At 42.5% G+C, this 11726-nt stretch overlaps 1 protein-coding gene across 1 annotated transcript in view; it reads left to right on the top strand.

The window, feature by feature from the left end:
* The window catches only part of STAM2 (signal transducing adaptor molecule 2), a 315996-nt gene that overhangs the window by 183097 nt on the left and 121173 nt on the right, over positions 1–11726 (top strand). The window lies entirely within an intron of this gene.

Here is an 11726-nt window from a genome sequence, read left to right as displayed (position 1 = left end):
ACCTATCTGAAGGGGCCAGGAGGGAGGTTTTGTCTGAGGGAGAAATTTCAGATTCAGGGAAAATTTCTCAACAAGCAGAACCTGATATTGTAACTTTTAAATTTAAATTTCAACATCTCCACGCACTACTTAAGGAGGTATTATCTACTCTGGATGATTGTGACAATTTGGTCATTCCAGAGAAATTGGGTAAGATGGACAAGTTCCTAGAGGTTCCGGTGCCCCCTGATGTTTTTCCTATACCCAAGCGGGTGGCGGACATAGTAAATAAGGAGTGGGAAAGGCCCGGCATACCCTTTGTCCTCCCCCTATATTTAAGAAATTAGTTTCCTATAGTCGACCCCAGAAAGGACTTATAGCATACAGTCCCCAAGGTCGAGGGGGCGGTTTCTACTCTAAACAAACGCACTTCTATTCCTATAGAAGATAGTTGTGCTTTCAAGATCCTATGGATTAAAGGTTAGAGGGTTTGCTTAAAAAGATGTTTGTTCAACAAGGTTACCTTCTACAACCAATTTCATGCATTGTTCCTGTCACTACAGCTGCGTGTTTCTGGTTCGAAGAACTAGAAAAGTCGCTTAATAAAGAATCTTCGTACGAGGAGGTTTTGGACAGAGTTCAAGCTCTTAAATTGGCTAACTCTTTTTTATTTTAGATGCCGCTTTGCAATTAGCTAGATTAGCGGCGAATAATTCAGGGTTTGCTATCGTGGCGCGCAGAGCGCTTTTGCTTAACATCCCTTTCAAGGGTAAAACACTGTTTGGCCCTGACTTGAAAGAGATTATTTCAGACATCACTGGGGGAAAGGGCCACGCCCTCCCACAGGATAGGTCTTTTAAGGCTAAAAATAAGCCAAATTTTCGTCCCTTTCGCAGAAACGGACCAGCCTCAAATTCTACACCCTCTAAGCAAGAGGGTAATACTTCTCAAACCAAGCCAGCCTGGAGGCCGATGCAAGGCTGGAACAAGGGTAAGCAGGCCAAGTCACCTGCCACTGCTACCAAAACAGCATGAAGTGTTGGCCCCCGATCTGGGAAGGATCTGGTGGGGGGCAGACTTTCTCTCTTTGCTCAGGTTGGGGCAAGAGATGTTCAGGATCCTTGGGCGCTAGAAATAGTTTCTCAAGGTTATCTCCTGGAATTCAGGGATCTACTCCCAAGGGGAAGGTTCCACGGGTCTCAATTATCTTCGAACAGGCATTCTTACACTGTGTAGAAGACCTGTTAAGCATGGGAGTGATTCATCCTGTTCCATTAGGAGAACAAGGGATGGGTTTTTACTCCAACCTGTTCATAATTCCCAAATAAGAGGGAACATTCAGACCTATTTTAGATCTCAAGATTCTAAACAAGTTTCTAAGGGTTTCATCATTCAAAAGGGAAACCATTCGAACGATCCTTTCTACCATCCAGGAAGGTCAATTCATGACCACGGTTGACTTAAAGGATGCGTACCTACGTATTCCTATCCACAAGGAACATTTTCGGTTCCTAAGGTTCGCCTTTCTGGACAAGCATTACCTGTGGCACTTCCATTCGGATTAGCCACTGCTCCAAGGATTTTCACAAGGGTACTAGGGTCCCTTCTAGCGGTGCTAAGACCAAGGGGCATTGCAGTAGTACCTTACTTGGACGACATCCTGATTCAGGTGTCGTCTCTGTCAAAAGCAAGGGCTCATACGGACATTGTCCTAGCCTTTCTCAGATCTCACAGGTGGAAAGTGAACATAGAAAAAAGTTCTCTGTCCCCGTCAACAAGAGTTCCCTTCTTGGGAACAATAATAGTTTCCTTAGAAATGAAGGTTTTTCTGACAGAGGCCAGAAAATCAAAACTTCTAAGCTCTTGTCAGGTACTTCATTCTGTTCTTATTCCTTCCATTGCGCAGTCCATGGAAGTAATAGGGTTGATGGTTGCGGCAATGGACATAGTTCCTTTTGCACGAATTCATCTAAGACCATTGCACCTGGGCATGCTCAGACAGTGGAATGGGGATTATACAGTCTTGTCTCCGACGATACAAGTAGATCAAATAACCAGAGATTCACTCCGTTGGTGGCTGTCCCTGGACAACCTGTCACAGGGAATGAGCTTCCGCAGACCAGAATAGGTCATTGTCACGACCGACGCCAGTCTGGTGGGCTGGGGCGCGGTCTGGGAACCCCTGAAAACTCAGGGTCTATGGTTTCGGGAAGACTCTCTTCTCCCGATAAACATAATGGAACTGAGAGCGATATTCAATGCTCTCAAGGCTTGGCCTAGACTAGCAAAGGCCAAATTCATAAGGTTTCAATCAGTCATCATGACGACTGTTACATATATCAACCATCAGGGGGTAACAAGGAGTTCCCTGGCGATGGAGGAGCATCCGGGGGAGTGGGAACTCCATCTGGAAATCTTTGCCCAAATAACTCAATTATGGGGCATTCCAGACTTGGTTCTGATGGCCTCTCGTCAGAACTTCATGGTCCCTTGTTACGGGTCCAAATCCAGGGATCCCAAGGCGACTCTATTGGATACAATAGTAGCACCTTGGATCTTCAACCTAGCTTATGTATTCCCACCGTTTCCTCTCTTTCCCAGGCTGGTAGCCAGGATCAATCTGGAGAGGGCTTCGGTGACCTTGATAGTTCCTGTGTGGCCACGCAGGACTTGGTATGCAGACCTGGTGAATGTGTCATCGGCTCCACCATGGAAGCTACCTTTGAGACAGGACCTTCTTATTCAGGGTCCATTTGAACATCCGAATCTGGTTTTCCTCCAACTGACTGCTTGGAGTTTGAACGCTTGATTTTATCAAAGCGTGGGTTTTCAGATTCTGTAGTAGATACTCTTATTCAGGCTAGAAAGCCTGTAACTAGAAAAATTTACCATAATATATGGAAAAAATATATCTGTTGGTGTGAATCTAAAGGATTCCCATGGAACAAGATAAAAATTCCTAAGATTCTTTCCTTTCTACAAGAAGGTTTGGAGAAAGGATTTTCTGCGAGTTCTCTGAAGGGACAGATCTCTGCTTTATCTGTTTTACTTCACAAAAGGCTGGCAGCTGTGCCAGACGTTTAAGCGTTTGTTCAGGCTCTGGTTAGAATCAAGCCTGTTTACAGACCTTTGACTCTTCCCTGGAGTCTTAATCTAGTTCTTTCAGTTCTTCAAGGGGTTCCGTTTGAACCCTTACATTCCATAGATATTAAGTTATTATCTTGGAAAGTTTTGTTTTAGGTTGCAATTTCTTCTGCTAGAAGAGTTTCTGAGTTATCTGCTCTGCAGTGTTCTCCGCCCTATCTGGTCCATGCAGATAAGGTGGTTTTTACGTACTGAGCCTGGTTTTCTTCCGAAGGTTGTTTCCAACAAAAATATTAACCAGGAGATAGTTGTACCTTCTTTGTGTCCGAATCCAGTTTCATAGAAGGAACGTTTGTTACACAATTTGGACGTTGTCCGTGCTCTAAAATTCTATTTAGATGCTACAAAGGATTTCAGACAAACATCTTCCTTGTTTGTTGTTTATTCTGGTAAAAGGAGAGGTCAAAAAGCAACTTCTACCTCTCTATCTTTTTGGCTTAAAAGCATCATCAGATTGGCTTATGAGACTGCCGGACGGCAGCCTCCTGAAAGAATCACAGCTCATTCCACTAGGGCCGTGGCTTCCACATGGGCCTTTAAGAACGAGGCTTCTGTTGATCAGATATGTAAGGCAGCGACTTGGTCTTCACTGCACACTTTTACCAAATTTTACAAATTTGATACTTTTGCTTCTTCTGAGGCTATTTTTGGGAGTAAGGTTTTGCAAACCGTGGTGCCTTCCATCTAGGTGACCTGATTTGCTCCCTCCCATCATCCGTGTCCTAAAGCTTTGGTATTGGTTCCCACAAGTAAGGATGACGCCGTGGACCGGACACACCTATGTTGGAGAAAACAGAATTTATGTTTACCTGATAAATTACTTTCTCCAAGGGTGTGTCCGGTCCACGGCCCGCCCTGGTTTTTTAATCAGGTCTGATGATTTATTTTCTTTAACTACAGTCACCACGGTATCATATGATTTCTCCTATGCAAATATTCCTCCTTTACGTCGGTCGAATGACTGGGGAAGGCGGAGCCTAGGAGGGATCATGTGACCAGCTTTGCTGGGCTCTTTGCCATTTCCTGTTGGGGAAGAGAATATCCCACAAGTAAGGATGACGCCGTGGACCGGACACACCGTTGGAGAAAGTAATTTATCAGGTAAACATAAATTCTGTTTTCTCCAACATTGGTGTGTCCGGTCCACGGCGTCATCCTTACTTGTGGGATATTCTCTTCCCCAACAGGAAATGGCAAAGAGTCCCAGCAAAGCTGGTCACATGATCCCTCCTAGGCTCCGCCCACCCCAGTCATTCTCTTTGCCGTTGCACAGGCAACATCTCCACGGAGATGGTTAAGAGTTTTTTGGTGTTTAAATGTAGTTTTTATTCTTCTATCAAGTGTTTGTTATTTTAAAATAGTGCTGGTATGTACTATTTACTCTGAAACAGAAAAGGATGAAGATTTCTGTTTGTAAGAGGAAGATGATTTTAGCAGACAGTAACTAAAATCGATTGCTGTTTCCACATAGGACTGTTGAGATGAAGTAACTTCAGTTGGGGGAAACAGTTAGCAGACTTTTCTGCTTAAGGTATGACTAGCCATATTTCTAACAAGACTGTGTAATGCTGGAAGGCTGTCATTTCCCCTCATGGGGACCGGTAAGCCATTTTCTTAGTCAAAAACAAACAGAATAAAGGGCTTATTATGGGCTAAAAAACTGGTAGACATTTTTATGGGCTAAATCAATTGCTTTATTTGTGCATATTATTCAAATTTAGGCTAACAATTGACATTTATAATCTTGGGGAACGTTTATAAAACGGCAGGCACTGTATTGGACACCTTTTTCAGTCAGGGGGCCTTTCTAGTCATAGACTGAGCCTCATTTTCGTGCCATTAATGCGCAGTTGTTTTTTGAGAGCAGGGCATGCAGATGCATGTGTGAGGATCTAAGAATCTCTGAAAAAGCTTTTAGAAGGCTTCATTTGGTATCGTATTCCCCTCAGGGCTTGGTTGGGTCTTAGCAAAGACTGTATCTGGGACTGTATAGGGGTTAAATTGAAAAACGGCTCCGGTTCCGTTATTTTAAGGGTTAAAGCTCTGAAATTTGGTGTGCAATACTTTTAAGGCTTTAAGACACTGTGGTGAAAATTTGGTAATTTTTGAACAATTCCTTCATACTTTTTCACATATTCAGTAATAGTGTTTTCTGTTTGAAATTTAAAGTGACAGTAACGGTTTTATTTTAAAACGTTTTTTGTGCATTGTTGACAAGTTTAAGCCTGTTTAACATGTCTGTACCTTCAAATAAGCTATGTTCTATATGTATGAAAGCCAATGTGTCTCCCCATTTAAATTTATGTGATAATTGTGCCATAGCGTCCAAACAAAGTAAGGACAGTACTGCCACAAATAATGATATTGCCCAAGATGATTCCTCAAATGAGGGGAGTAAACATGATACTACATCATCTCCTACTGTGTCTACACCAGTTTTGCCCATGCAGGAGGCCCCTAGTACATCTAGTGCGCCAATACTTATTACCATGCAACAATTAACGGCTGTAATGGATAACTCCATAGCAAATCTTTTATCCAAAATGCCTACTTATCAGAGAAAGCGCGATTGCTCTGTTTTAAACACTGAAGAGCAAGAGGACGCTGATGATAATTGTTCTGTCATACCCTCACACCAATCTGAAGGGGCCAAGAAATTTCAGATTCAGGAAAAATTTCTCATCAAGCTGAACCTGATGTTGTGACATTTAAATTTAAATTAGAACATCTCCGCGCACTGCTTAAGGAGGTGTTATCTACTCTGGATGATTGTGACAATTTGGTCATTCCAGAGAAATTATGCAAGATGGACAGGTTCCTAGAGGTTCCGGTGCCCCCCGACGCTTTTCCTATACCCAAGCGGGTGGCGGACATAGTAAATAAAGAGTGGGAAAAGCCCGGCATACTTTTTGTTCCTCCCCCTATATTTAAGAAATTATTTCCTATGGTCGACCCCAGAAAGGACTTATGGCAGACAGTCCCCAAGGTCGAGGGGGCAGTTTCTACTCTAAACAAACGCACTACTATTCCTATCGAAGATAGTTGTGCTTTCAAAGATCCTATGGATAAAAAATTGGAAGGTTTGCTTAAAAAGATTTTTGTACAGCAAGGCTACCTTCTACAACCAATTTCATGCATTGTTCCTGTCACTACGGCAGCGTGGTTCTGGTTCGAGGAACTAGAAAAGTCGCTCAGTAGAGAAACTCCATATGAGGAGGTTATGGACAGAGTTCACGCACTTAAATTGGCTAACTCTTTTATTTTAGATGCCGCTTTGCAATTAGCAAAATTAGCGGCGAAAAATTCAGGGTTTGCTATTGTGGCGCGCAGAGCGCTTTGGCTAAAGTCTTGGTCAGCGGATGTGTCATCCAAGACAAAATTACTTAACATTCCTTTCAAAGGTAAAACTTTATTTGGACCTGATTTGAAAGAGATTATTTCAGACATCACTGGGGGAAAGGGCCACGCCCTTCCACAGGATAGGTCTTTTAAGGCTAAAAATAAGCCTAATTTTCGTCCCTTTCGCAGAAATGGACCAGCCTCTAATTCTGCATCCTCTAAGCAAGAGGGTAATGTCTCACAACCCAAACCAGCCTGGAAACCAATGCAAGGATGGAACAAGGGTAAGCAGGCCAAGAAGCCTGCCACTGCTAACAAGACAGCATGAAGGAGTAGCCCCCGATCCGGGACCGGATCTGGTGGGGGGCAGACTCTCTCTCTTTGCTCAGGCTTGGGCAAGAGATGTTCAGGATCCTTGGGCACTAGAAATAGTTTCTCAAGGTTATCTCCTGGAATTCAAGGAACTACCCCCAAGGGGAAGGTTCCACAAGTCTCACTTATCCTCAAACCAAATAGAGACAGGCATTCTTACATTGTGTAGAAGACCTGTTAAAGTTGGGAGTGATACACCCAGTTCCAATAAAGGAACAAGGAATGGGATTTTATTCCAATCTGTTCGTAGTTCCCAAAAAAGAGGGAACGTTCAGACCAATTTTGGATTTGAAGATCCTAAACAAATTTCTCAGGGTACCATTGTTCAAAATGGAAACTATTCGAACGATTCTACCCACCATCCAGGAAAGTCAATTTATGACTACCGTGGATCTAAAGGATGCGTACCTACATATCCCTATCCACAAGGAACATCATAAGTTCCTAAGGTTCGCTTTTCTGGACAAACATTACCAGTTTGTGGCTCTTCCATTCGGATTAGCCACTGCTCCAAGGATTTTCACAAAGGTGCTAGGGTCCCTTCTAGCGGTTCTAAGACCAAGGGGCATTGCAGTAGTACCTTACTTGGACGACATTCTAATACAAGCGTCGTCCCTGTCAAAGGCAAAGGCTCATACGGACATCGTTCTAGCCTTTCTCACATCTCACGGATGGAAGGTGAACAAAGAAAAGAGTTCTGTCCCCGTCAACAAGAGTTCCCTTCTTGGGAACAATAATAGATTCCTTAGAAATGAGGATTTTTCTGACAGAGGTCAGAAAATCAAAACTTCTAAGCTCTTGTCAAGTGCTTCATTCTGTTCCTCGTCCTTCCATAGCGCTGTGCATGGAAGTAATAGGATTGATGGTTGCAACAATGGACATAGTTCCTTTTGCACGAATTCATCTAAGACCATTACAACTGTGCATGCTCAAACAGTGGAATGGGGATTATACAGACTTGTCTCCAATGATTCAAGTAGATCAAAAGACCAGAGATTCACTCCGTTGGTGGCTGACCCTGGACCATCTGTCCCAGGGAATGAGCTTCCGCAGGCCGGAGTGGGTCATTGTCACGACCGACGCCAGTCTAGTGGGCTGGGGTGCGGTCTGGGAATCCCTGAAAGCTCAGGGTCTATGGTCTCGGGAAGAGTCTCTTCTCCCGATAAACATTCTGGAACTGAGAGCGATATTCAATGCTCTCATAGCTTGGCCTCAACTAGCAAAGGCCAAATTCATAAGGTTCCAATCAGACAACATGATGACTGTTGCTTATATCAATCATCAAGGGGGAACAAAGAGTTCCCTGGCGATGAAAGAAGTGACCAAAATAATTCAATGGGCGGAGGATCACTCCTGCCACTTGTCTGCGATCCACATCCCAGGAGTGGAAAATTGGGAAGCAGATTTTCTGAGTCGTCAGACATTTCATCGGGGGAGTGGGAACTCCATCCGGAAATCTTTGCCCAAATAACTCAATTATGGGGCATTCCAGACATGGATCTGATGGCGTCTCGTCAGAACTTCAAGGTTCCTTGCTACGGGTCCAGATCCAGGGATCCCAAGGCGACTCTAGTAGATGCACTAGTAGCTCCTTGGACTTTCAACCTAGCTTACGTATTCCCACCGTTTCCTCTCATTCCCAGGCTGGTAGCCAGGATCAATCAGGAGAGGGCCTTGGTGATCTTGATAGCTCCTGCGTGGCCACACAGGACTTGGTATGCAGACCTGGTGAATATGTCATCGGCTCCACCATGGAAGCTACCTTTGAGACAGGACCTTCTTGTTCAAGGTCCATTCGAACACCCAAATCTGGTCTCCCTCCAACTGACGGCTTGGAGATTGAACGCTTAATTCTATCAAAGCGTGGGTTTTCAGATTCGGTGATAGATACTCTGGTTCAGGCCAGAAAACCTGTAACTAGAAAAATTTACCATAAAATATGGAAAAAATATATCTGTTGGTGTGAATCCAAAGGATTCCCATGGAATAAGATAAAAATTCCTAAGATTCTCTCCTTTCTTCAAGAAGGTTTGGAGAAAGGATTATCTGCAAGTTCTCTAAAGGGACAGATCTCTGCTTTATCTGTCTTACTACACAAAAGACTGGCAGCTGTGCCAGATGTTCAAGCATTTGTTCAGGCTCTGGTTAGGATCAAGCCTGTTTACAGACCTTTGACTCCTCCCTGGAGTCTAAATCTAGTTCTTTCAGTTCTTCAAGGGGTTCCGTTTGAACCCTTACATTCCATAGATATTAAGTTACTATCTTGGAAAGTTTTGTTTTTGGTTGCAGTGTTCTCCTCCTTATCTGGTGTTCCATGCAGATAAGGTGGTTTTGCGTACGAAGCCTGGTTTTCTTCCTAAAGTTGTTTCTAACAAAAATATTAACCAGGAGATAGTTGTACCTTCTTTGTGTCCGAATCCAGTTTCAAAGAAGGAACGTTTGTTACACAATTTGGACGTTGTCCGTGCTCTAAAGTTCTATTTAGAGGCTATTAAAGATTTCAGACAAACATCTTCCTTGTTTGTTGTTTATTCTGGTAAAAGGAGAGGTCAAAAAGCGACTTCTACCTCTCTTTCCTTTTGGCTTAAAAGCATCATCCGATTGGCTTATGAGACTGCCGGACGGCAGCCTCCTGAAAGAATTACAGCTCACTCCACTAGGGCTGTGGCTTCCACATGGGCCTTCAAGAACGAGGCTTCTGTTGACCAGATATGTAAGGCAGCGACTTGGTCTTCACTGCACACTTTTGCCAAATTTTACAAATTTGATACTTTTGCTTCTTCGGAGGCTATTTTTGGGAGAAAGGTTTTGCAAGCTGTGGTTCCTTCCGTTTAGGTGACCTGATTTGCTCCCTCCCTTCATCCGTGTCCTAAAGCTTTGGTATTGGTTCCCACAAGTAAGGATGACGCCGTGGACCGGACACACCAATGTTGGAGAAAACAGAATTTATGCTTACCTGATAAATTACTTTCTCCAACGGTGTGTCCGGTCCACGGCCCGCCCTGGTTTTTTAATCAGGTCTGATGAATTATTTTCTCTAACTACAGTCACCACGGTATCATATGGTTTCTCCTATATATATTTCCTCCTGTCCGTCGGTCGAATGACTGGGGTGGGCGGAGCCTAGGAGGGATCATGTGACCAGCTTTGCTGGGACTCTTTGCCATTTCCTGTTGGGGAAGAGAATATCCCACAAGTAAGGATGACGCCGTGGACCGGACACACCGTTGGAGAAAGTAATTTATCAGGTAAGCATAAATTCTGTTTTTTTCCAGTCATGTGACTGCTATTGAAAAGCATTGAGAAGCAGTGCATTTATTAAAATAGCCAGTAGGTGGAGCTGTCCGCTTGTGTTGCAGCAAAGCCAAGCAAGCTGAAATTAATCAGTTTAACCAGACCTGAGCTATCAAGCAGATTTCAAAGAAACAAGATCTTCCTGTCTATAAATCAGTTCAAATTGGAATGCATAGAAAGAACAGTTTGCAGAAAAATGCAAGTGAAGTCTGTGTTGTGTGATTATTTTATTAGGTTTATAATGCTGTTTAGCAATTGTTTTGTTGAATTATATATTCTGTGTTGTGTGATGATTTTAGTAGGTTTATAATGCTGTTTAGCATTTCAAATCTTAATTTCAAAGCTTTAAAAATATTGTATTAGATGTAACTTACCTCTCTCCCTCACTTCCCATTGACTTACATTATAAACTGGGTTTCAATTTACAACGGTTTTGATTTACAACCATTCCTTCTGGAACCTAACCCCGGCGTAAACTGAGGGCTGCCTGTAATCAGATGATTAGTAAACATGGTTTTTACCTGCTCTCACCCAAGGTAATCCTGAAATGATGGCCTGTTGGAGAGGCCCGAGGACAGGTTTCAAAACCAGTGCTCTAGGCACAGTAAGCAGACAGTGCATTAGGAAAAAATAAGGCAAATGACTTGAAATCCTCTTTATATATGTTGCTGCTTTTATTAATGAGCATGTCAATTGTATTTTTTTTTTTTTTTTTTGTGCACTGTAAAACATATGTTGTTTTTTCTGTGATTGTCTCACATTGCAGCCACAACCAAGAATTTGTATATTTTAGAGGTCACTAAAAATAATTTATAAAATCTTAACTAGAAAAAACACTTGTTTGGGGAGATAAACGTTTGTTAGAGTCAATATTTTCATATCAGTTTAGAGACTAAATTGTTCCATAACAAATATTTTTCCAATTTCTGTATTACATTTCAAAAACCTATTTATTCAGCTTCTGTAGCTTTTTTGTTGTTGAATTCCTAGAATATATGGATGAATCAACCAGTGAGTCATTAGTACCCTGGGAAGCAAGTGAATAGATCTTGGAGATTTTCCTTGCTCAGAAGGACCAGTGTCACAGTAACAGACTCTTCACAGCCTTGTTGCTTGTGTAGTCACTTTGGGACAGTGGCTGGGTACAAGTTCTGTCAGGATTGCTTGGTTAAGCAGATGCACTAACCAGCAAACTTAAAGGGACATTGTAGGGGAAAAACAATCATGTTTAAAAAGAGCTGCATTAAGGATGCTAAAAGATTTTTCCTGGTGAACGTTAAATTAAAAGCTTTTTAAATTAAAATTGAAACCTGTATGTCATGTCTGATGCAGTTTTGAACCTTAGTGTTTGATAAGGATAACATCAACAGTTATGTTGCTGGACAGAACGTTTTCCACAAATGTTGCATTAAAAAGCAGGTTAATTCAGCACAGGGTCATCTGAAATATAATGTAATGTCCTATATAGATGAAACAAAGAAAAAAGGTACATATTGACCCATTTATAACAATTCTGGTTAAAGGGATATAAAACAGTTCTCCTGTAGTAAAAACAAATATCCTAAATCAAAGTAAATGTAACAAAAAGAAACAGATTG

This window comes from Bombina bombina, chromosome 1 (genome assembly GCF_027579735.1).
Source record: "Bombina bombina isolate aBomBom1 chromosome 1, aBomBom1.pri, whole genome shotgun sequence".
NCBI lineage: Eukaryota > Metazoa > Chordata > Amphibia > Anura > Bombinatoridae > Bombina > Bombina bombina.
The sequence above is the reverse complement of the archived record's forward strand: the minus strand, read 5'-3'. Positions and strand labels throughout refer to the sequence as shown.